Source organism: Phoxinus phoxinus, assembly GCF_949152265.1.
Source record: "Phoxinus phoxinus genome assembly, chromosome: 19".
In the NCBI taxonomy this organism is placed as follows: domain Eukaryota; kingdom Metazoa; phylum Chordata; class Actinopteri; order Cypriniformes; family Leuciscidae; genus Phoxinus; species Phoxinus phoxinus.
In genome coordinates, this window is record NC_136894.1 from 7,359,341 (window position 1) to 7,382,955 (window position 23,615).

The 23,615-nt window shown below is 37.6% G+C and overlaps 1 protein-coding gene across 6 annotated transcripts in view; it reads left to right on the forward strand.

Annotated features, from left to right (window-relative positions):
- The window catches only part of col8a2 (collagen, type VIII, alpha 2), a 101,468-nt gene that overhangs the window by 29,618 nt on the left and 48,235 nt on the right, over positions 1 to 23,615 (forward strand). The window contains exon 1 of one of the 6 annotated variants that reach the window (XM_079591639.1): positions 18,612 to 19,256. The exons of 2 other annotated variants lie outside the window; for them this stretch is intronic. The gene's annotated coding sequence lies outside the window, so the exon portion shown is untranslated. Of the gene's footprint in view, positions 1 to 18,611; positions 19,257 to 23,615 lie in introns of those variants that run through there. 3 more of the 6 variants (XM_079591640.1, XM_079591635.1, XM_079591636.1) reach the window with 3 other exon arrangements.

Below are 23,615 nucleotides of genomic sequence, written 5' to 3' on the forward strand. Positions count from 1 at the left end.
ACATCATAAAGGCAGGAAGATGGTTGCCATTGTTTTATGAACCTTTCATCCATTTCATAATTCCACCTAGCAGCACCAATACCATCTTCTCGCTTTCGTTTCGCCATGTTTGAAAGCTGTGTACGGAAGAGCTGTGCTCCTATTGGTTAACGTCACAGATGTGACGGAACCCTTCGCGGAGGACCGGAAAAAAAATAAGCATGCTTGTCTTTGTCTGACGTTGTGAAGCGTCACAGACACAGCGTCGGTTGTCGTCCACTATGACACACTAGATAAAACGATCGATTCTTGCATTCTGATACCCATTGTTGCTTAAGTACCAACACAGCACCATACATCAAATAGATTGTGACAAAATCGGGTTGATTATTTAGTCTGAACCCAGCGTAAATGTGAATTTAAAAAAAGAATGATGATAATGATGCCCAGATAAATCATTCATAATAAATATTAATATATTTTTAATATAGCAATATTAAAAAATAAATTAAGACTTGGTAGTTTTGTTTTCATGGTGACTTTAAAGAACAGAATTCTATGAAATTGTTTTTAAAAAATATACATTTGAAGCGACATGAGGGTAAATAATGACATAATTTTAATTCTGGTGCAACTATTCCCTTAATTGATTTTCCTTAATTTTTCACGAAAGTTTAATTTTCTGGGGATGTTTCAAACTAATTTTCCATGAGAAGTACACCTCCAATACAAATAGACTGACTGCCTGCCTTTTGCCAATATTAACATGCAAAGTGAGCAGGAGAAATTCAAAGGCACTATTGTTTCATGTTCCATCTTTCTTCTTCTTCTTCTTGCAGTAATGAACTTTTTCTTTTAGAAAAACACAACAGCAGAGTCTGAGGCATGTGGAGATGCTACCTTTCCTCCAAGCAAGCTAGGCCCACCCAGAATGCTTAGACATGGAAGCTTCTGCCACCATTAATGGAGACAGATATGTTACATTCTGAAGTATTTAGCTCAACCCACCTGCTTTCACTAAGAAAATAAAGCTTGGGAGAATTCCCTTCTCTGGATAAATGGGCCATTGAAGACTTGATGTATTATTTGTGTTTAAAAAGAAAGAAAAAGGATACATTTTCACCATTTGATTCTACTGTAAATTAATAGTGGTGGGCTGTTGGAATAGCATCCTCCTTATGTTGCTAAAAGCATTTATTTGATCAGAGGTCTGATCTGGTTGGCTTTCAGCTGTTATTCTAACAGTCTATCTCTTCTAGTATCAGTGGTGTTCAGCTTTGAATGTGAACCATTAGGCATGAGTATCTTGGTAATTTAGTAATAAAATTACATTATAAATGATTCTTACTGAGAGAACTGAAAACGGACCTCACAGTGGTTCGCAAGTTATGTGAAGATTTTATGATTAAACCATTTTTCTTTTCCTAATGCGGTGTGATATTTGGCTCACATGCAAATGCAGTCTGAGCAAGGCAAACTACAGATTCTCATTACTAACATTATTCTCTCAGATCCGTATCTTGAATGAGGTTAATTAAATGTCTTGCTGTGAATACCAAGCGTCCCTCTACGTTTTAATTGGCGAGTCATTTCTACCAGGTGGGGGTTCAGGTTTAGCAGTTGGAAAACCGGATAAGGGATGTTTCATTAGAGGCCTATAGCGATGGGTCAAACCAAAGTGGGCACAATCTGAAGGGGTGTATCAATATGGCCATTGTTGCAGAGGGCGTAACAGTCTGTGACCCTAGTGCTGGATTTCACACCCCCTCCAGAGCGTTCACACACAGCTTGGCGTCTTAGCCACTGTACCAGGAGATCGAGAGCATGTCAAATGGCTCTTATCAGCTGAGAATCAGAGACAAATAATAAGATCTCTTACTGCTCCTGCAGTGGATTCATTAACATTTGTTTGACTTTGCTGGAATCTGCCTCTGCCTCAGATTTTCATTTTTATGCTTGTTGATTCTGAGGTCTACCGTTGGAAGCACATTTAAGTAATCATCATGGGTTTTGCTCGTTTGTTTGGATTTTAAATGTGATCTATTTTCATATTCATAAGATTGATAAAGAATAATCCTAAATTAAATGTCTACTTGCACTGGCTAAATGAGGAAAAATCTGAAATCGTGTATTCTATAAAATGTAAGATGAGTTGTCATACAAGATAAAGAGGGTCCTCCTGCTTTGAGATTTGATGTTCAAGCATTCATGTTGGTTTTTGTTAGAGAATAATTTGTCAGTGAATAACCATGACACATAGTAAAGAATTATGAACAAAATAAATGTATAACCATACAAACCACCACAAAGACTAGTATTTACATAGGGAGTGGTAATTGGCTACATCAGTGTTTTAATTCACTTATTGGTTCTCACATATGAATGAACAAGTGAAGGACGTGTTCCACCCCATATTTGACAATTTTGTACATATTTAGACTGTTTTGAAAGACAGGCAGACAAAGTCAGGCAGCTTTGTCTGCCAAAAAGCCTTGGGTCCACGTTTATACTTATTTTCATTTTGCAACAGAAATATACAGCTTGAATGTCTGCTAATGTTTGCAGTCCTTCTGGAAAATCATCCATCCTTATTTTCCGTGTGCTTACATTCCTTAATTTACAGCTTCACAATGAGGAATCACACATCATTACTGTCTCACTCACTTTGTCTCACTTCATATAGGTAAAATTAGCTTGCAAACAAAAATAATACAGCATTAAAGAGATTAAAAAAATTGTCAAAATTTACTCGCCCTTATGTTGTTCCAAAACTGTATGATATTCTTTCTTCAGTGAAACATCAAATGAGAATTTGAGAAATGTCTCATGTTTTTGTTGTCGTTGCTGTTTGACTGTCAATCCATCAAAGTTGAAGTCAATCCATGGTTGAATGGTTACCAACATTCTTCAAAACTTCCGACATGCGGGTGAGTAAAGGATGACAGCATTTCAATTTTTGAGTTAACTGTCCATTTAACAGCCATTTGGATGAAAAAATAAATAATAATCATTTTTAATTTGTACTTTTGTTATGAGGTCAATTATGAATTTTTGGACTAGCTCTATCAATCGGTGTTAAGCTGTGTTAGACTCAATTATAATTGGCCAACAAAATGGTAAAATCGTTTCGCTATTCAGAATTATTAAGACAGAATGCTCATATCGATAATTAATGAGTGGCGTTGAGTCCATTTTTCTGTGAATCATTCAATCTTGTCCAAATAGTTATCCTCATACCGGAGATCTTCACCAAATCGGTTCATGATGCATTTTGATCATTAAGGCAGTTTACTCACTCATGAACGGGATTGTTTGTAGCAGCTTCTTTCAGGATAAACAACAGGATTCTTCATAACTTGGATAACAAAAGAGCACTGGTGCAATCAAATGAAACTCTACCTGTAAATGCATCCTATTATTTTTCTAGACGATCGTTATGAAGTACAACACCTGCACGTGTCGTGCATCTTCTTAAGGCGTCTGTACTGCAAAAAGCATTTTCCTAACAAATGCACCATATTAGTACACAAACGCTTATAGTACAGTAGCTTGACAGTACGGCTTGACATTACATGTAAGCTATTATGGTATTACCATGGTATTCTTTAAGTACTAGATAAATATGAAGTATATAGTTAAATATCTAGTGTTATGGTATTACCACCATGATATTACCATCTGATACCATTACTGTACCATGATACTGGCATAGCATGCTACTTTTTGAAGGTTTTTGAATCGTCTCATGTTGCGAAATCTGTGAAATTCACTTGCTAATGGGTAACTAGATATTATAAATATTTCTGACTATATTTAGTAAATTCACATACATTAAAGATGAAATGATTATTTCGTTATAATTATGATTATTATTAATGATTATTTTGAACAAAACATATTGAATAAAGAAGAAGAATTAGCCCTGTGTTAAATAGTTTGAGGTTTTAACAATATATGCTGGAATGGACAGATGTTCTTTTTTTAGAGGATAAAAATTTGCTCTTGAGGAAGATTAGAGTTGGCTTACCTTTTGCTTGCATGCATGCCTACCTCAGTAATTACAGCTAATGGGTCTGTCAATCAAGACAAGGACTGTTAATATAAAAGCTTGGTTATTGTACAGTTTCTCTATTTATTTAATTTAGTTTTTTTTACCAACCAGTTCTTGGCAGTTTTCATACACCCAATTCTGTTTATATAGCGCTTTCACAATACATATTGCTCCAAAGCAGCCTTTAAAGTCAAAAAGAAGGAGAATAAAGTCAAGCCAAAGACAACAGTTGCAACTTGCAAGGGAAAAATCTCTGGTTTAGTAGGATCAGGAAGAAACCTTGATAGGAACCAAATTTCAAATTAACTTGCTCATATTTAACCAATTGTGTAAACGCCAGATACAAACTTGCTATAGAATATTTTAAATAATAGTCATGTGTTAAAATAAATATAATAATTGGTGGTGTAGAGTCCACCCTGAACAACTGGATGTTTGTCAGATGACTTTATCAGAAGACCTGAGCTTGAAACCTTATGGAGTGTAAAAGATACTTGGGGTTATAGAAGATAATTTGTATTTGAGGAATGGTGTTTTATAATAGATTTAAAACCCAACAGGTGACCAGGTGATGAAATGGGCTTGACATGCTCAGATTTTCCAAATTTGCGAAAAGAGGATGTGTGTACCGGCGCAAACGCTCCCTAGTGCTATTTTGCTGTTTCAGAAAAGAATTCCGCCACAGACTAAGAAAAACCTAGTCTGAAGTCAGTGGCGCGTTACTCAGATGCTATTTTAAGGGCGCATGCTTGGCCATAATGTAGCGTGTGCACAACGCGCATACACTTTGCTTCTCTCACCTACACAGACGCAGCTGTTCCCATTTTTGCAAACCATACATAATTACAAGGAAAAATATTACCACATGAGGGAAATCATTGTGGTGTCCATGAAGATGTGGAAAAATAGGCATAAATCTAGCTTACACATTTACCAACATTATTCAGGCCAATTGTAGTAATAACGGATCAAACCTGTTTGATCAATAGTGGCAAGACACATAGCAGGTATATAAGGACATCTGACAAAGTGGGTTGTCCATCAAGAACCAGGAAAAAAATCCTGAAGACTGCAAAATCACCTTTACCATCATGTAAGTTGCGTGTGCCTGGCAAATCTGCCGTTATAATAGCAATCCGCCATTGAACAAGCACGCCTGCTCTTAAAGGGAATGTGAGATGACGCTCTGATTGGTTTATTACACGTTACACCCAAACCACACCTATGAGTAATGTAGCTACTTCAGACCAACCTATTTTAGATTTGCGTCCACCTACATCGGACATTTCGCTTTCGGACTACCATGATACTGTAATAAAACTTCATTCCTGTTCATCTTTTTCGGATAAATATGAATGCTTTTAGCCTCATTCACTGAACAATTCACCTTAAAAGTGTCATGAGACGTGCAAGAAGCGGCGTAAAAAATTTTTTGCCAATTGCACGATTCAGATGGAGGTGTAAGGTGCATTGTGCACAGACCTGACTTATGTATAATGAAATTCTTTGTCCATTATTTTCATAGTCAATTAACAATTTTATTGAGTTGTTGCAGCCGTATTAAAACCATAGAACACGGTATAGGCCTATCCCAGTCCCTTCATTTCTAGGGAGCTCCTATTGCTGGAAAATATGTAATTGCGGTTGTAGAACAGAACAAGAAAATTTGAACAGAGAAAGAAATGCCCTCTGAATGTGAAGGGTAATTTTTAGCAGCCCTGTATATTTTCACAAAGCCAACTAACTCATGTAACATATCGCTGTGCTGCGGCTATGAGCGCATGAGCATTTTTCATCTGAACATTAGCAGGCCAAAGTACACAAGACAATTACACTGCATTCGGTCTCTTTAGCTGTATACACAGAAAGCAAGAGGTTTAATATTTTCCACCCTTTAGAACACTCCCATCCTCCCAGTGTCAGCTGAAAAGCAAAATCATCTGTCCTTTTTTCCTGTTAAAAAAAAGAAGTCTCTTCCTTGTTTTTCTTTCAGAATGTGAAAACTCTAGGAAGAGATTAAGGAGACAGAAAATGACACAGGATGTGATTAGAAAAGATCTCCCGTTTATGATTTTGTATTAAAAGTTTGCCAACTATTTTCTCCATGGAAGGAATGTTGTTCTAACCAGTTCCATGTGAATGGTCTGGAGGGGAATGCAGTCCAATGGTTGGGCCATGGATTAGGTTTTAAAATGACTGGGAAAGAAGTATGTAGAATGAGGGGAAACATTACGGCTTTTTGTGTAATTTAGTTGTGTTTAAGTTTAAGTGTTAAATAATTAAAAATATTGTATAGAAATCTCAGCAGTGAAAGAATACCAAGGTATCCTGTTATGTTGCTTTAGCTGAGGTCAAATGTTATCCATATATTGGTATGTATTTAATCAGTGTACTTATAAATTCTTCGAAGTGGCATTCAAGTTCATTCGGATGAGTTTAGCCAATGAAATGTCTTTCAAAATGGTTTATGAAAATCATTCTTTCAAGTCAAGGATATTGCTTACTTTACAAGTTATTTACACAGACTCGGCCAGATGAGCAGAGTACAGATAGATGCAGATGAAAGTGTTTGTTTGTGCTGGCATTTGGCTATGTTAAATCTCTGTTTCTGGTTTTTATGGCTTTTGACATCAAAAAGACAACACAATCTCCCATATCTCTACTGCATGCCTTGCACATGAGGTATGATAATAGCTAAAGTCTGTCAATTGGGTAAAGAATTAATGATTATTACATACGGACAAAGAATTAGAACTGCCAACCCTTTGGATAGGGCAAAACAGATTTTTTTTCTGAAAAATTGTGACATTTTCACATAAGAAAGCAGTAATGGCTAAAGCCTTTAAACAGTTAAATGTTTTTGGCTTTACTTTGAAGTCAAGTGGACAGTGGACATTAGTTTACAGGAACTTTTACCTTTTTCACCTGCTTGATGCCAGGTAGTCTCGCGTAGAAGAGACTGACGGCAGAAGGTCTGGACTTTATTCATTGGCCAAGGACCACCCAGAGGCCAACCAATCACAGTTTGTTTTGTGCCGCGTCATGTTTATGGGTGTGAAAATATAACGCTGATGTCCCTACAATAACAGACCAGTGTGTTAAAACTCTTGGACGTATTTTGAAGAGTCTATGTTGCAAACTTTACATACTTTTGAAAATCAAGCGTTTAGTTGATCCTGATAAGCACTCATTGTCTCAGTAGTAAACACAACAGCGTTCTTCTTCCATGAGGGGGTTTGGCATCATGGCATCTTTGTTTCAAGGTGGACCTTAAAAGAACAAGACACACACGTCTCCCGGAAATCCTGTAGAATTCAACCAATCAGATGACGACTTCGAATATCCTGAAGTGTTTCCTGTTAAGTGTGCCATATGCATCAGACGTTCAGTCCGTGGGCATGACGTGTGAGGCTGAGACTAGATGACATGAATGGTACGCATTCCTGTCATCCATCAGGCATAATAGCTCCTGTAAGCTAATGTCTATTGTACTGTTAACACAGTGTTGGACTTCAAATCAAAGCCAAAAACATTGTGCTATTGTTTTTTGTCATCTTTCTGAAGTGATCAAATTTATTTTTTGTCCTGTCCGAGGCATTACTAGAAACTCAGCATAACGGTGGCCATCCAGAAGTTGGATTGGACACCCCTGCTCTTGATCAACAGGACAAGAAACTGATGAGAAAATTAAAGGAATATTTCACCCAAAAATGCTGTCATCATTTACTAACTCTCATGCCACTTCAAACCTGCATGATGTCTTTCTTCTCCGGAACACAAAATAAGATATTTTTAAGTATGTTAGTAACCAAACAGTTGGTAAATATTCTGAGACAATTCTAAATATATCTTCCACCGAAGAAAGATTAGGTTTGTAACAAAATGCAGGTGAGTAAATGACAAATTAAAATTTTTGGCCGAAATACTTGTATCACTTAAAGTTTTTTTTTTTAAACTAGTTATAACATTAACCATCCATATAGAAAATAGGGAAAGATGGTCTGCTGCAAAACAAGCTCTGAAATGTCCCACTTATACAAGACAACCAGAAGAAAAAAACATATCATTGTGTTCTCTTAATACATTCAGCTCACCGGTTTCAAAATGGTAATTTTAAAATCTAATTTAAGCAAAAAAAAATTTGACCAATCTAATTTCCTAGCTGAGGTCCTTTTCAGGTTTGTCATAGCCCATGCAGATCTGCTCGGTTAATGTTGATGCTCTGTCAACCAACAAAAATAATATTATAAGAGTGCTTATACTGTTGTCGGTGCCACCTATTCAGTTGACCCTAGATCAACCTTCAATCAAAATGCCATTGTGAAACCTTATGTTTTCCTAGTAGACAATGGCCTATTTAATGTTCAGGAGAAGATATCTGAATTTGTTATTGCTCTTGCTCATTCAAAGCTACAAGAACCTTCTTTGTCTCTAGGGCATGTACTGTAAACTTCTTAAATGATCAACAATTTTGACTTGGCACTTCTAATGTCAATCGGTGGTGGACAAGTTTAAAATGACCTTCATAACAATTTGCACACAGTGTAAATATTTGAATATACCATATGGATTGACTATGTCTCCTCCCCATTGTCTTCCAAGCTTTAATGCGGTTTTCTGAGAGGTAATGTATACACATATATTCCTATCTCCACCTACAGAACTGACCCTATGCGAATGTGAGTTTTTATTAGCTTTCAGTGAGTTGAAATGGATGATAAACCAGTTCTTCATAATGTTGACAGTATGAAGATTTGGGTGTGATGATCCATTTAACAAGACGACAATCCCCACACAAATAAAATGTTTCTTCTCTGAAATGCTAAACTTCAGATCCAGAGTAACATCTGTCTCTTAGGACATCTAAGGAGTATTGAGACACATCAGTCGTCCTTAATCTTTGACAGGGTTCCCACGCATCCTGGAAATTTTGGAAAATGAATGACCAATTTTTCAGTCCTAGAAAACACATGGAAAATGAGAGAAAAATGTCAAATGTCCTGAAAAATCTTGTTGTCTTGGAAAATTCTTTCATTTTTAAAATGTTCTTATTCATTGAAGAACAAACAGTTTACTAATGGTCTGAAACAATACATTTTAGTTCACCCTAAAATGAAAAATAAGTCGTCATTTACTCACCCTGGCCTGGTGTTTAGTGTTGTATGCCCTTCTATCTTTTTCAGACCACAAAAGGAGAATAAAAAAAAAATCCCACTCGACGTACGTGTTCGTGAGACTCTATTAGCGCCGCAGTTCACTCCGACTCGCCCAGAAAAAGCACACACGTTTTGAGAAATCAAGACAAAGAAAATCGCGGCATGAAATACAATCCAGGTACTTTTTTCTCTGAGGTGAATATCCGTTGTGTTCGTCGCAACAAGAAGTTATTGCATTCACATCTGTCAACTGTCATTCTGACTGTCTCTGACAACCTGAGTTCAGGTCTGGATATATTCAACTCAGAGAAGAAAGTACACAGATACTTTTTGGGGATTTCTAGGCATTGTATTTGATGTCATGTTTTTATTAATCTTGATTTCTCGCAACTTGTGTGCTTTTTTTGTGCGAGTCGGAGTGAACTGCAGTTGTAATAGAGTCTCATGAACACGCATGCCGTGCAGCCATGCACTGAAGACCATGGCCACGGTCAAGATTTTCATTAAATAATACATACAACTTTTTCTTTTTCTTTTGTTTCTTTTTTTTTAACCAAACCCTGAAGAACATGTAGGATATATGACACGTGTTGCATGGAATCATTCTGTGATACTTTTAAAAAAAATTCAAATCTTAATGTTGATTACTCTTCACTGCCATTATTTGGGACTTTTTTTTATTTCTCCTTTTGTAGACTGAAAAAGAAAGCATGCTGCATAAGAACAACACCAGGGTGAGTAAATGATAATCATTTTAATTTTAGGGTGAACTATCCATTTAAGGTTAGTCGCAGAAAGCGCAATGTTCACGGATGCTGAGTTTTGACACGTGAGAGAAGTATTTTGAATTACACTGTATTACGACTGAATTCTGTCAATAATATATAGCAGCCTAGTTAATTAAAACAAAATTAAAATTACTATACAGTTTTCTAGAGAGAGTATTACTTTAAGCCTTGAATCTGTGATCCTTGTCTTTTATTCTTGTCTTCATGAAATTTGAAATGTCCTGGGAAATGAGTGAATAGTGGAAATCTTGGTAGAGTCCTCTGTTCTGTGCATGGTTACTTGTTAGAACACTTCTGGATTCTTGGCGCCAAGATTGTCAGATGTTCTGCATACTGCCTGTTAATTAGTAGAGGTACAGGCCACAGATAAGATCGGGTTAACAGTCGAGGATATCCTGAAACCATCAATCAGAATCTTAACCATTCTAACCTTTCAGCCCATTGTCAAAAAGCTAGCCACCAACATCAAAGAAAAGATTGGCCTTTTGGTCTGGACAGCCGATTTCTAAAACCTTTTTAGAAGCACTGTTTTGACTGCTTAATTGTCTTGCTAATTACTCCTGGAGAAGGGCGAGGATTAATCAACAGTTCTCAGATTAAAAGTTCAAGTTCTTCATACTACTGTATTTAAAGGCTTCAAACCTGAAACCTGTTAAGTTTGTGGTGGACGTAGTGCTACACTGCCAAATACTTTTGGAGAGAAAACCACCCTGAAACAAACAAACATGGTCTACAAATGACTGTGTTTGTGGCGAGACAAGAATTTAACAAAAATCTGGTGATTTCTGTGCGTCACAGAACATGTAGTGTGGTTGAATTATATGAGTGACTACATTTTAATTTCATTTACAGTCATACAAATATGTAGTTCTTTTTTTATGGAATTGCTTTACCTGTTCTGAAGATGCTCTCAATCATGCTTACAACTCAAAACTGTAAATCTGATTTGTAGGTGCAACATTGGAAAGTTTATGGTAATTGCAAACTGATTTGTTGATACATAGTTCTCCCTTTAAGGGCATTGCCTAAGTGACTGTTATTAACAGTAATGATCTGTCTTTCATGGGGGCACATCTGATGGACTCAGTGCCCCCTAAAATCACATTATGAAGTACCTGTGTTTCTTCTTGGTGTCTTCATTTCTCTACAACATTCAGCAAGAGTTAAAGCTATTGTTCTGATTCCATTGGGCACTAATTCGCTAAGTACCATGAGTCAGGCACTCCTAATTAAATCATGAACTCAAACCCTCAAATTGAGATGGATAACACTGCTGTACTCTGCAGATGATGTGCTCATTTGGAAAACCACATCAAATTTCCAGATATTTCACCCAGCTTCTCAGCCTTGTACTTGTCACAGAAAGTCTGTTTGGGCTCATTTGTAAGTTTGCCACCTCCATGGGTGGTCTAAAGTTCATATTTTTATGTTTGGTGTTTGCGCAGTGTTAGAGCGCTTTGTTTTTCTGGCATGTCTTTCGCTGCTCTCAAAAACAGATAGACTGGTGGTGTTTTCTTTTGCACAGCTTTTTTTCTGAGGAACAAATGTCTCTGTTTTCAAAAATGTTCCTTTATAATGTCAGCCTCATTCTCCCCACATAAAATGCAGTCTGTTGGCATAGCCTTTACACATACGTTGACAGCACAGTATTTATTCAACTTTTTGACAGCCTGTTTCATGTAGTGCACACATTATATTTCTGTCTTAATTTTGCTTCCGTTTTTGTAAGTTTAGTTAAAGAATGCAAGCAGTTTTTCTGGGATTTCTGGTGTTTCAAACCGATTCTTTTTGCCTTTCTTGTTATGCTTGGCACATTATATTCTTTATAAACTGAGGTTATATTTCTCATTATGGAACAGCTTTTTTAGCATAAATGACCGAGGAATGATTTTAGAGATTCTCCATTCCAGACAATCTGAGAATAAAAAAATATCTCTAAATTTGGTAAAATGACGTTAGTGGAAGCAGCTGTTTAGGGAGGGATTCCTGTTGTCATTGAGGCCAGGTGTTGACATGGTTTCTCAGGAAACTATAGGTGAGACGGGGCACTTGTGCATGTTGAAGGGTCGTTACGGGATGATACTTTCAACCAGGGTCATGTACGATCCAAACCAGGACATAGAAATTGACAGAGGTCAGTGTTTTTCCCAGTGAGTCAGTTGGGTGAATTGCATTGAGTGTATGATGAAGATTCATGGCATGCTTTTATTTACTGTCAAACAAAGTCTCAGTGGACACTGGTGATGCGAAGAATGGACTATAAGCGCTTGCTTTTTCTTAACATCTGTTGCAGTTTTGTTGCACTGATTTGTTTTTTTGTTGGATAATGGATAATTTTCCATTTTGTTTTTACATTTTCGGTCGTTTTTGTTGTCTAGACAGGGAGGTTAGTCTGGGCATCACAATGGCTTGCATTATTGTTGACTGTTTTTCAAAAATGTTGCCCCCTTGTGTGCATAGTTCAAACCACAGTGCTGGTGCCTGCAATGTTTTTTTTCTTTTGTCTTTTCCACACTAAAATAAAAGCTGTGGCCCTTAATATCCATCCATGTAAGGAATTTGGAATTATGCCTGGGATTTTTAACTCAGGGAGTTTACGTTATTTATTCTAACATGATTGTTTGGGTTTTTGGATTTTGTTGCCCCTGCTGTGGAGGAAATTGCTCTCCCGCCTGCTGGTTTGAAAATAGAAAATTATTTTTTAAAAGAAAAACAAAGTAAAACTATGATTTTTTTTTTCAGTTGTTGAACCCTTTCAATCCCAATTATCTCTTAAGTCTGCGGTTCTCATCCTGTGTCGCACGTGAATAAACATTTGAGGGGTAGGAGAGGCCGAAACATTCAATGCTCTGAGATAACAATCAGTGAAAGTGGAGCTCTTATCGGCAGCGTCCAGACATTTACAGTTTGTGTGCTTGTCTGCATGTGAGTCCATGCGTGTCTGCCTCTGCCTGTCAGTCATTTTCTGTGTAGTAGGCAATTATTAATACTACTACTATTATTGTTTTTTGTTTTTGAGATTATAAAGCCTTGTCATTCTCCACTAATTAAGATTTTACTCTGTTCACTTACCCATAAACCACATAATAGTTACTGATAAAAAAAAATCCTTCTGTGGAACATAAAAGAAGATATTTTGAGACTCCGTGTTTGTTTTTGTTTGTTTTTCTCCATGCAATGAAAGTCAATGGTAACCAAAACTGTCTGATTATACATTCTTTAAAACATCTTCTTTTGTTTTCCAAGAGAAACCCAGAGTCGCACAGGTTTGGAATGACATGACGGTGAGTAAATGCAATGGAAGTCAATGGTAATCAAAACTATCTGGTTACTAGCATTCTTCAAAATATTTTCTTTTGTGTTTCGAGAGAAACCCTAAGTCATACAGGGTTGAAATGACATGAGGGTGAGTAAAGTATGGCCGAATTTTCATTTTAGGGCAACTATCCCTTTAAGACTAATAGTCTAGATCAGGCTTTGCATGCAAACAGACACTAATATTGTGTGGACTTGGCTTAAAAAAATAACTTATAATAACCTCCACATACTTAATAATAACCTTCATATACTTTAGTGTTTTGCCTTTTTGTTAGATAAAAATACAGTCATGCAGAGTATTTATTAATTAGGAACTTAATTACTGAATTACTTAATCAGTTGTTTAAATTTTAGCAACAGAAAACGCATAGATGATACTAAGTACTTTTATTGCACCTGAAGTGACTGCTCAATAGGGATCCACCTATTAGCATGTTGGCTAATAGCGATAAGGTGGTAATTATTTCAGAAATGTCTGATAACTGATAAATGCTAAAGATTTTTGTTTTGAGATTTGCTAAAGTCTCAAAGAATGTTATTAAATTATTGGTGTTTTTAAAGATTAACTTTAAGTGATGTGTTATGATATTTGTTTCGTCTTGCGGACTTAACATGTGAACAGCTATCTAATCAGCAAAAATGCATGAAGTGGAAATAGCAAGTGTTTATAACCCCAAAAAATCAGTTCAACTTATAAGTCCAACTTATGGTCAAGTTGAAGTGTCCCTTTTGTTGTCTGAATTCTCATTTGGATGTTTTCAGTTTAAGATCAACTACAAAATAGCTGTCCTTAAAAACGGCAACAAAGTACTATTTGTCATTTAAGGATATCAGACTTGCTGAAAGTAGGCTTTTAGTGCAATCGGTAGTGATGTAAACTCCCCCCTTTTTCTCCTCCCTTGTTAGGAATTCCCTAATGGTTCCTGTCATCTAGCCATAGTGCTTGTTTCCTCTTTCTCATCCAGCCAGAAGTAAAGTTTACCTGCCCGCTCTTCTAATCTATATCGTGCACTTCTAACCCAGGGAGAAAGGACAGTGTCCCTTCTGTCTTCCATATCTCTCAACCTCTTTAGTGCTCCTTTTATCAATGTAAAATAATTACCTTGAGGAAACATGACTGAGGTACAAGATGGGTCAGGCAGAGCATCACTCTTCTCTTCTCCTGTGCCAGCCTGAGCCCTGGCAGCCTCACTAACCATATATAAAGGAATTTCTCTGAGAACTTTATATCAGTTTCAGTGTTTATTCCCCCCCAGCCCCCCTTCATCCACATCTACCAGCACCACCAGCTACCAGATGCCAGGCATTCCACTTTAAGGTTACAGGAGACAAAGGTTGGGCTCCATCACCCGAATAATATGTCACATTGAAACTAAGCCAAGTGCCAGGGCCTTGTCGTGAAAACACCGTAATATTGTGCATTTCACAATTTAAAATAACTGTTATCTATTTTAATATATATTAGATGTGATTTATTCCTGTGATGGCAAAGCTGAATTTTCAGCAGCCATTACTGCAGTCTCTTCAGTGTCACAGGATCCATAAGAAATCATTCTCGTTTGCTGCTCAAGAAACATTTCTTCTCATTATCAATGTTGAAAACAGTTGACAATGTTGACCAAAGTTGCTGCTTGACATTTTTGTCAACCGTTACACGTTTTTTTAAGGATTTTTTTGCTGAATAGAAAATTCAAAGAGCACTATTTATTCGAAATAGAAACCTTTCTTAATATTATAAATGTCTTTAGTGTCACTTTTGATCAATTTAATGTGTCCTTCAATGCGACTCACATTTTGTCTATGTTCACAAAGTGGCCATCTTGAAATATAGTGCCAGCACATTTAATGGTTGTTTTGCATCCTTTTTTATTTTGATGAGTAATCTTTGGCTTGGTCCCAATGTATATAATCTTCTTCATCTTATTGTTACATTCATACGCCCTCAAGACAACCTTAATTTGTAAATTGAAATGACTGTTTGGGGTTCAGTGGTTGTCTAGTGCCTCTAGTGGTGTCGTGGTGCCTTTTCCTCTGGTTCCTCGTTCCTAATAGCTCTGTTGAGAGGTAATGGGCTGTGAAAGTGCTTAGGTTCCACCCAAAACATATTAACATACAAGGACACAGTGGGTCCTTCAGTAAAACACACACAGGCCCACACATGAGCTCTGACTCAGAAAACTGGAGCCATGGGTGGGGTGTCAACCGTCGCAGGTGTCACAGCTAACTTTTAGCAGTCGTTCCTGGCAGTCGTGTAAAGCAAAACAGCTTTTCTGATGGAATGCCGTGGCATTCAGATTCGTGATGGCTGTTTATTTTTATATACTTCGCTCACGGAACATGACAGGGTGAAAGAGTAGGGAAACTCTTATTACCAGGAGTGTTTCCATGGGTCAATTTCACCTTGTAAAGGCAGGGTGGAGGTGGTGAGGTCAGCTGGTTTGTGAATGAGCTCCAGTGGCAGGCCTTCCCTTCTACTCCCCAAGTCACTTCACTGAGATGTGTAAAAAAAAACACCCTGACACCTGGGTGTGAATGGCAGCCTGCAACTCAAAACCGCACACACAGGATACTATTGATGACATCACAAGAAGACGCACGGAAAACTCATCCGTTCCTCTGTGAAGGGCCTCTTCAATGCAAGTAAGAATTTCCGATTCCCCATTTGTTGACACTGATGATGTCATATGATTAATGAGCCCATATTGTGACAGTTGTTGATTTACAATCCTCAAAATAGGATAAGCTTTTTTCCTTTAAGTGGTTGAAAGTGTCTTTCTTACACAAATGTGCAATTATTTTAAAGCAATGATTCTCCACATTTTTTACTAAATGGCTAACAATTTTCGAGATCCCATGATCTTTTCCATTTGTTTGTGATTTGTTTTGAAAATATAAATTCAATATAAAATGCCCATGGAGCTATACGATGCTATTAATTTATTTGACTTTTTCAAGGTCTAGAAAGGTTTTTCAAGGTTTACTGTTCCTTTAACAGTGACATTGAGTAGATTCATAGATCCTCCATCAGCTATAGCAAGAACAGACCATGGTCCAGACATTTCTATGGACATTGAAGGGATGGAAATCAAGACCTGAAGTGGTTCGTTGAAGGATCCTTGACTATTTACATCGGTTAATGGCATGATCAACAGCTAAGATTAGTACGATTATTAAGTTTAGGAGAAAACCCGAGGTCTGTTATCCCTTTGCAGAGCACCATTCATACTCATTTCAATATCTGATAATCTTTGAGTGACTCTCATTGAGAAAATTGCTTGGATAGATCAAACAAACCGGCAAAGAACACGAAAAGCCATTGCTATTAAAGTTTGTGGCTAATGATGGTCTTCAAAGCCCCTAACCCACTGAGGAGAGTGGTCATTACAAAAATATGCTTATCCTCATAGGAAACAGTTCACCTGGTCATGAAAACTAAGAGCTTAGTCTCGCCCCACTCCTTTTAATCACGCATATTCAGAGGTAGCCAACAACATGGTTCAAGAACACAATAGGTTATGTTTATTCAGCACTAGTAAAGGTTTGAATTCACACGAAAGCACTAAGCGTACTCTTAATGCAATATTTGGGTTCAATACAAGTTAAGATCATTTAACAGCGTTTTTGCCATGTTGATTGCCCAAAAAAAAATATTTATTAAAAAGTTTAAATTAAAAAAGAAAAGTCAATGGCAGAAATGTGAAGCTTATAATTTAATCAAATGTTATCAATTGAGCCTAACTTGTATTGAACTTGAAATGCTCCTTTAATCAAGAAATAGTGTGTATGTACTTTTCTATAATTTTAAGTCTAATTCACACTGCACCACCAACGCAGACATACACGTTCTTCAGGTTTTGTCGGATACCCCTTTTGATGTTTGTTAACATTGGTAGAGACTTGTTTTTGAGTTGCCAGATTACAGTATATCACTTCTTAGACGTTCTATGACGCGACAAATTAATATCTGGCAACTCAAAAATAAGTGTCTGCCAATGGCAACAGACATTGAAATGGGTATCACACTGATCCAACAAAACCTGAAGAATATGTCTGTAATGTTGGTGCAGTCTGCCGTGTGAATTAGCCCCTAATTTGCTTCATCACTATCAGGTTTTGTCATGCTGGTTAAAACCAAAGAATTGCTGAACACAAATGTATTTTCTTGACCTTTGGGTCCAACTTTCAAAGCCCACCATGTGAACGTAGTGCATATAAACAGGTCACTAATTAGCCGCGTGCCTCTTTTATTGTCTGTTCCATTACTTACGAGACACACAAACTCAGATTAGCATCTGATAACGCACCTAATATCCAACCATGTCAGGGGCTGCATGGATGGAAGGTATCCAGTGGCTAGTCTTAGCCGTAGCTCCCTCCGAGCACAATGCCCCACTTGTTGCTCCGTCTCCTTTGGCATTATCCAAAGCTATATCAGGCCCTACCCGAGGCTTCAAATCCCCCATTTTTCAATGTGCGCTCAATCTAATCTTAGGTTTTTTGATTGGATATTATGATAAAGTCAGTGTTGCAAATTATCTACAGTTCGTATATGTTGCACAGTGGCTAATTGGAACTGAATGAGCTCATTGTTATTGGGATCAGATTAGGAGCAGAGCACCGCGATGATGGTTCATTTAGGTCTAGATAACATATTCTGTAACACAGCTTGTTCTTACACACTCTTCACATAATTATCCAAAATAATTAATGGATTTTTATTCCAGGAGAATTCAAATCTGGTAATAGGGGCCATTAACTGTGTTAATGCGTATCTCGAATTGTAGCCTCAAAACACTGCTTTACACATTCTGAATTAAGCATTTGTACATATTATCGTAGCAATTCGTCCGGGAAAGGTTCCACTTTGGAACTGTTGCTAAGTGGTTCACAGTCTAGATCAGTCAGCCAAGAAATGTAATCTCATCTCATAAAACTGATTGGTTTAATTGGCTGAGAGTATGGCAAGATTACACAAAAACAGACTTCCACTTTACTTATTGCTGCATACGTGCTTATAATCTTGTGCCGGAACGTTTAGGACAGCAAATTTGAGGCATTTTTTGAAAGAATGCTTTCGCTGAGGTGAAATCGATGCACTGCGAGCTGCGCCAGCACAGCCTGAATTTTCCAAAAGGTGCTTTCTGGGAAAGACTTGTCTGTTTGTATGAGTGCAAGCATTTGTTTGCAGATGTTTATGTTGGAGGTGGGAAAACAAGGGCTTAAATGGTTACCGGGAAAAGAGGAGGGGTGCATATCCATCCCTTTACTCCACCTACCCCACCCCATCCTCTATACTGCTTCCTTATTCTACCCGGCCGCAGACACTTGCCTTTTATATGGAGGGTACTAGAGAAACAATCCACTCTCTCTGTTTGGAAAAAAGTACTTGCAAGAAAAGAGACTGGGAGCTTCCAGGTGCTTTGCCCCCATTTAAAAGCCCTGTAAGGAGGTCCTCTTCTTGCCTGGAGTCAGGAGAGCCACTGCCTAGTGAAGTCGAGCACCCTGCCTCTCACATTCTCCCTCTCCCTCTCTCTCTTTCTTTCTCTCTCCCTCCTACTTTCCACCCTGTGAGAGTGCACACAGATTCAGAAGGTGCGTCTGAAATCTACTTGTATCCAGTCTGGAGACAACACCACAAGGACTTTTTTCCCTTCACTGCGACAAGCACATGGACTTAATTTTCTCCAGAGACAGAAGTAAGAACAAGAACCAGATTGGCACCTGCCATTGAGTACCAGAACTTTCTCTAGAGTTGTATTTGTCCTTTCTACTCGTATGTAAACACTGTTTGACTGCGACCAAGTGCCAAGGCATTCCCGAGACTTCCCTGTCTGCTGGGTTCCCATCACATCTTCTCAAGTTATTTCTCCAGAGATGACTGTCTGAAGAGGGAGCACAGAAAAGAAACCACCTGACCTGCAGAAGTTACCTGCCTGAGAAATTGAGGTGAAACAGAAGGGTGAGGTAAGTTCATATCTGAATCTTTCATTTTCCTTCCCTCTGGGTGCAGGCATATGTCATCTTTGAAAATGTTTTTCATATCCCGTTGCTTCACAGCAATTGAATCCAAATGCAAGACAGAGAGAGAGGGAGGAAAAACAGTCGGGTTTACATCTCAATCATGAGATCAACATAATTCTCAGCGCACTGCTACACACAAGGCAGATTAACTGAATGTTTTAGTGCTCTAGCCCCATTAATCTCTGCAAAATATGTGGCGTATTTGTCTAAACAGAGCCATGTGGCTATCATTGCATTTATGCTGATGCTGGTTGTGTGCGTTTGTGTGTGCTTGTGGCTGTATAGGTTGTGTGGTTCAGGTAGTGTGGTAGGTCACACAGCTGTTTTGAAGTTGGAGAGGGAGAGAGTTATATAACTGCAGCAGCCTCGCTCTAACTGACACCTGGGACTGTTTGGTCTGCACTCTGTTGCGCACCAATGCCACTCACTTAAATTGTAGCTCCACCCACAGGATTCTCAAGTCCCTGCCCACTTTTTAGCTTCAGAAATTGATCCATTTTGACCTTTTAGACAGTCCACTTCAGAGGTTAAAATGTCACTTTCAATCAGCTCGTTTGAAGTTTGAAGAATTATTATTATTATGAAAGTGTTGCATGTTTTGACTTCTCAGACATAGTCCACTTCAGAGGTTAAAATCGCACATTAAATAGTTTCTTTTAAAGTCAACATGAAACCAAATTGACCCTATGTATTGTTTATAAAAATGATTATGATGATAATTATTATTATTTATTGGTGTTTGTTCATTATAATTACATTCTTTGTCCTATTTTGAATGATTCCTTGGTTGCCATTCTTCTGAATTTTACAAAAAATGTCTTCATAATCATTCCACAATATTTAATGGCTTGCTCCGGCTACGCTGCTGATGTCACAAATACCCTTTTTTTTTCTCAGCCACTCCTCTCCAACCACCTGGCTTTGTTTTCATATATATAACGCCCACTTTGTCACGATCCAATCAGTTTTTATGAATAAAATTAGTCCCGCCTTACATTGTTTCTCTTTTTAAATAACCTTAACAATATAAAATATGTCAGGTTATGGAGTTGCAAACAGCATTTCTTGTTGATTTGAGTGGGAAAATCTTGTCTTGTTTTTTCAACTTTAGATGTAGCTTCATCAGTAGTAGTTATGTTCTCACATCAGCAAGTTTTGTACATGATGTTATGTCAAAAAAGGTCTAAAAGACCTTCTTTGTAATGTTTAAGCTTTTCTACACATAATCAACTACTGCACATGGCATGAGCTTCATGCTGCAGTCTTAATTTCAGACGGAGAGTGAGAGAGGACTGTGAGAGAGAAGGGAATGTGCTTTCATAATACATTCTTCACCAAGAGCACTGGGGAATAGTATTCAATAATACTTTTTTCTCGTCTGAGTAGCAGGGCCCAGCTTCTACAGAACTGAAACAGACCCAGTCTGGAAAAGACGACATGCTCTCTTCTAAAAACATTTGGCGCCTCAGCATGATGGCTTTCAGGAGGAGAAGCGGTTTAGGTCTGACTGCAAACCTGTGCATCTGTGCCGTTAGCGCTACCACATTACACAAGGTGACCTGAACCCCTGAGTGGAAAAAAGAGGTTAGAGAAAAAGTGTCTGAGACACTCCACAGAGCGAGGGCCCATCATCCCCCTCACACACTTCCGATTCCTGCGGCTGGAGACGGTCCAAAGCTTCTAGATGGGAAGCTGTCTGTGCTTAGTTTAGAGGACGGGAAAGTCAGCTGTGAAGTATGATGTGATTTTATGATGGATGCGTCTCATCTGGTCCTGTTATCAGGAGATGCAGCAGACATCGTCCCACCTTTCTGTGTACAATTACAGCGATAGCTTCAATCTACCAAACACCTCACTCCCTCAAACACACTTTGACCCTTCTCTCCATATGTGCATTTCAGTTAGGTGAAGCCAAGGAGATCTATTATACCTGCAGAAAGCTATCCGTTTTGTAGCAGTTTATCTTTCAATTTAAAATCTGCCATTTTTGCTCATGGGACCACAGAACTTTTTCAGCCAATTGCATGAACTGAAAATGACATCATGAATAGTCCATTTCATGGTTTTTAAAGGGATAGTTCTCCCAAATTTTTTTGCTGTTTTTGTCCATACAATGAAAGTCAGTGGGGTCCAAAACAACATTGGACCAGTGTTATTTTAGTATTATTTATGTAATATTAGAGATTTTATTAATATTAAGACTTTTTCATTTCATGTTTTAGTTATTTTTGTGTGCTTTTGTTTTTTATTATCTTTTGTTTGTTTTTTAATTCTAATATTCAGATTTAAAGAAAAAAAAAATGTAAAGAAAATGTTTTAATTAAATAAATAAATAAATAAATAAAAAAAACAGTTAAATATCTGTGCGTGTGCGTGTGCGTGTGTGTGTGTGTGTGTGTGTGTGTGTGTGTGTGTGTGTGTGTGTGTGTGTGTGTGTGTGTGCGTGTGTGTGTGTGTGTGTGTGTGTGTGTGTGTGTGTGTGTGTGTGTGTGTGTGTGTGTGTATTAATTACTATATTTTGCTTGTAGAAAAATATTTTTTCCCTGGTCCAGATAGTGTAGTTATGGCATCTACCAGCAGGGGCAAATGGGGTCATGCTAAGCAGCCAAATTTTGACCGCTTGGGCAAAGTACACAAAGGCAAATAGTTTGGCAGTGTGAAGTCGTAATGGCGAGGTAATGTTGTAACCATGGATGCCCACCTTTGGGATGCCCCAATAACTCTGCTGACCGCGTTTTATGATGTCAGATAGCTCTGCCAGGTTGGGGCTGATGAAATGCATTTTTTTCTTTATTACATTATATGACTCCAACCAACCTGATGGAGGCTTTTATATATGGACCATTCATAATCGGTGCACATTCATTGGTTGTGCTGGTCAGTAAGCCTTTGTTCCTATCCAACCGTCTGCCTTTTAATTCTGGGGCAACTTCACTCACTCAATCTCGTTTATAAGCTATTAAAATCCATCGTGGATGTTGGAGACTATATTTCCCTGTGTTTTAGATCCCTATAGCTCAAGGTGGATGTAAATGTTTGCCCTGGAGAAGCCATATCTGAGAAATGAAAAGAAGCAAAGCTTGTATCCAAACCATTATGGATGTCTCTTTTCATTCAGCATGTAATGGCTTACTGCAGATTCAATTCCCATTTGAGTTTTTATTTTATTTTACCGCGCAACAGAGGAAAATGATACGAAATCCATTACACATGCTCAATCAGTGGGAGAGACTAGACAGAGGACCTGGCCCAATGCAGAGTGAGAAGCATATGGGAAATGTTGGACACACCAATAGGTTGAACTTTTACTTTGGGTTCATGAGAGGCGATGTCTTGTATTTGCAGCCAGCGAACCCTCACCAAAGGTGAAGGAATAAACGAATCCGTTTATAACATGGGACAGGACTGAGTGTCAAACTTATAAAGTATTTGGATTGTCATGTACTGACTCATTGAGATTCTTTCTTTTTTGTATTATTCATAGTGCTGCAGATGTTTGTTTGCCAACTGAGATGTGCATTCCAGCTCTGTTTTGGACTGGTAAGAAGACCGGTGATCCACATAGATTTTGTAATACAGTGAGTGCCACTAGAGGGCAGAGTTGCTGACCTTGACTGCAACCAAACCCTGTTACATGGGAATGTGAGCCTGTGCCACTGGTGCTGTGTACATGTGAGCAATTTTTAGATGACAAAGACCTCCTTTCTGTCTATGTATGAAGTGAAGCTTTTAAAATATTATGATTATTTGTTATTTTTATTTGTTTATTATTGTGCTTTAAAAATTATTTGTTCATAGCACTATACATTTAGTCATACTATAACATGAAATAGCAGTGTACAATACTTTTTATCAAAGCATTTATTAATCTTGGTTAATGTAAATTTGACATACTCTAATACATTTTTAACATTGCAAGTTGTACACTGCAAAAAAAAAAATGACCGTTTGACTTGTTTTCTAATCTTGAAACATGTTACATTTAAGTGATAGTTCAACCAAAAATGAAAATTCTAATTTATTCACTGTGAATGACTTTCTTTATTCTGTTGAACATAAAATAAGATATTCTTTGAGTGGTTTTAATGAATGTCCTTGTCCATACACTGAAAAAATTAATGAAAAAAAGTTCAGTTCAGTTGCTGGCCTAAATTTAAGTAAAATAAAGTTAGCTGCACAAATCATTTCAACTGACCTTCGAATCTCGGATAACTTTTATAAAAATATATTTTGATAATAATTTAATAATTTTAATTGCTTAAATATTATATTATAAATATGAAATGAGTTAAAGTAATGTAA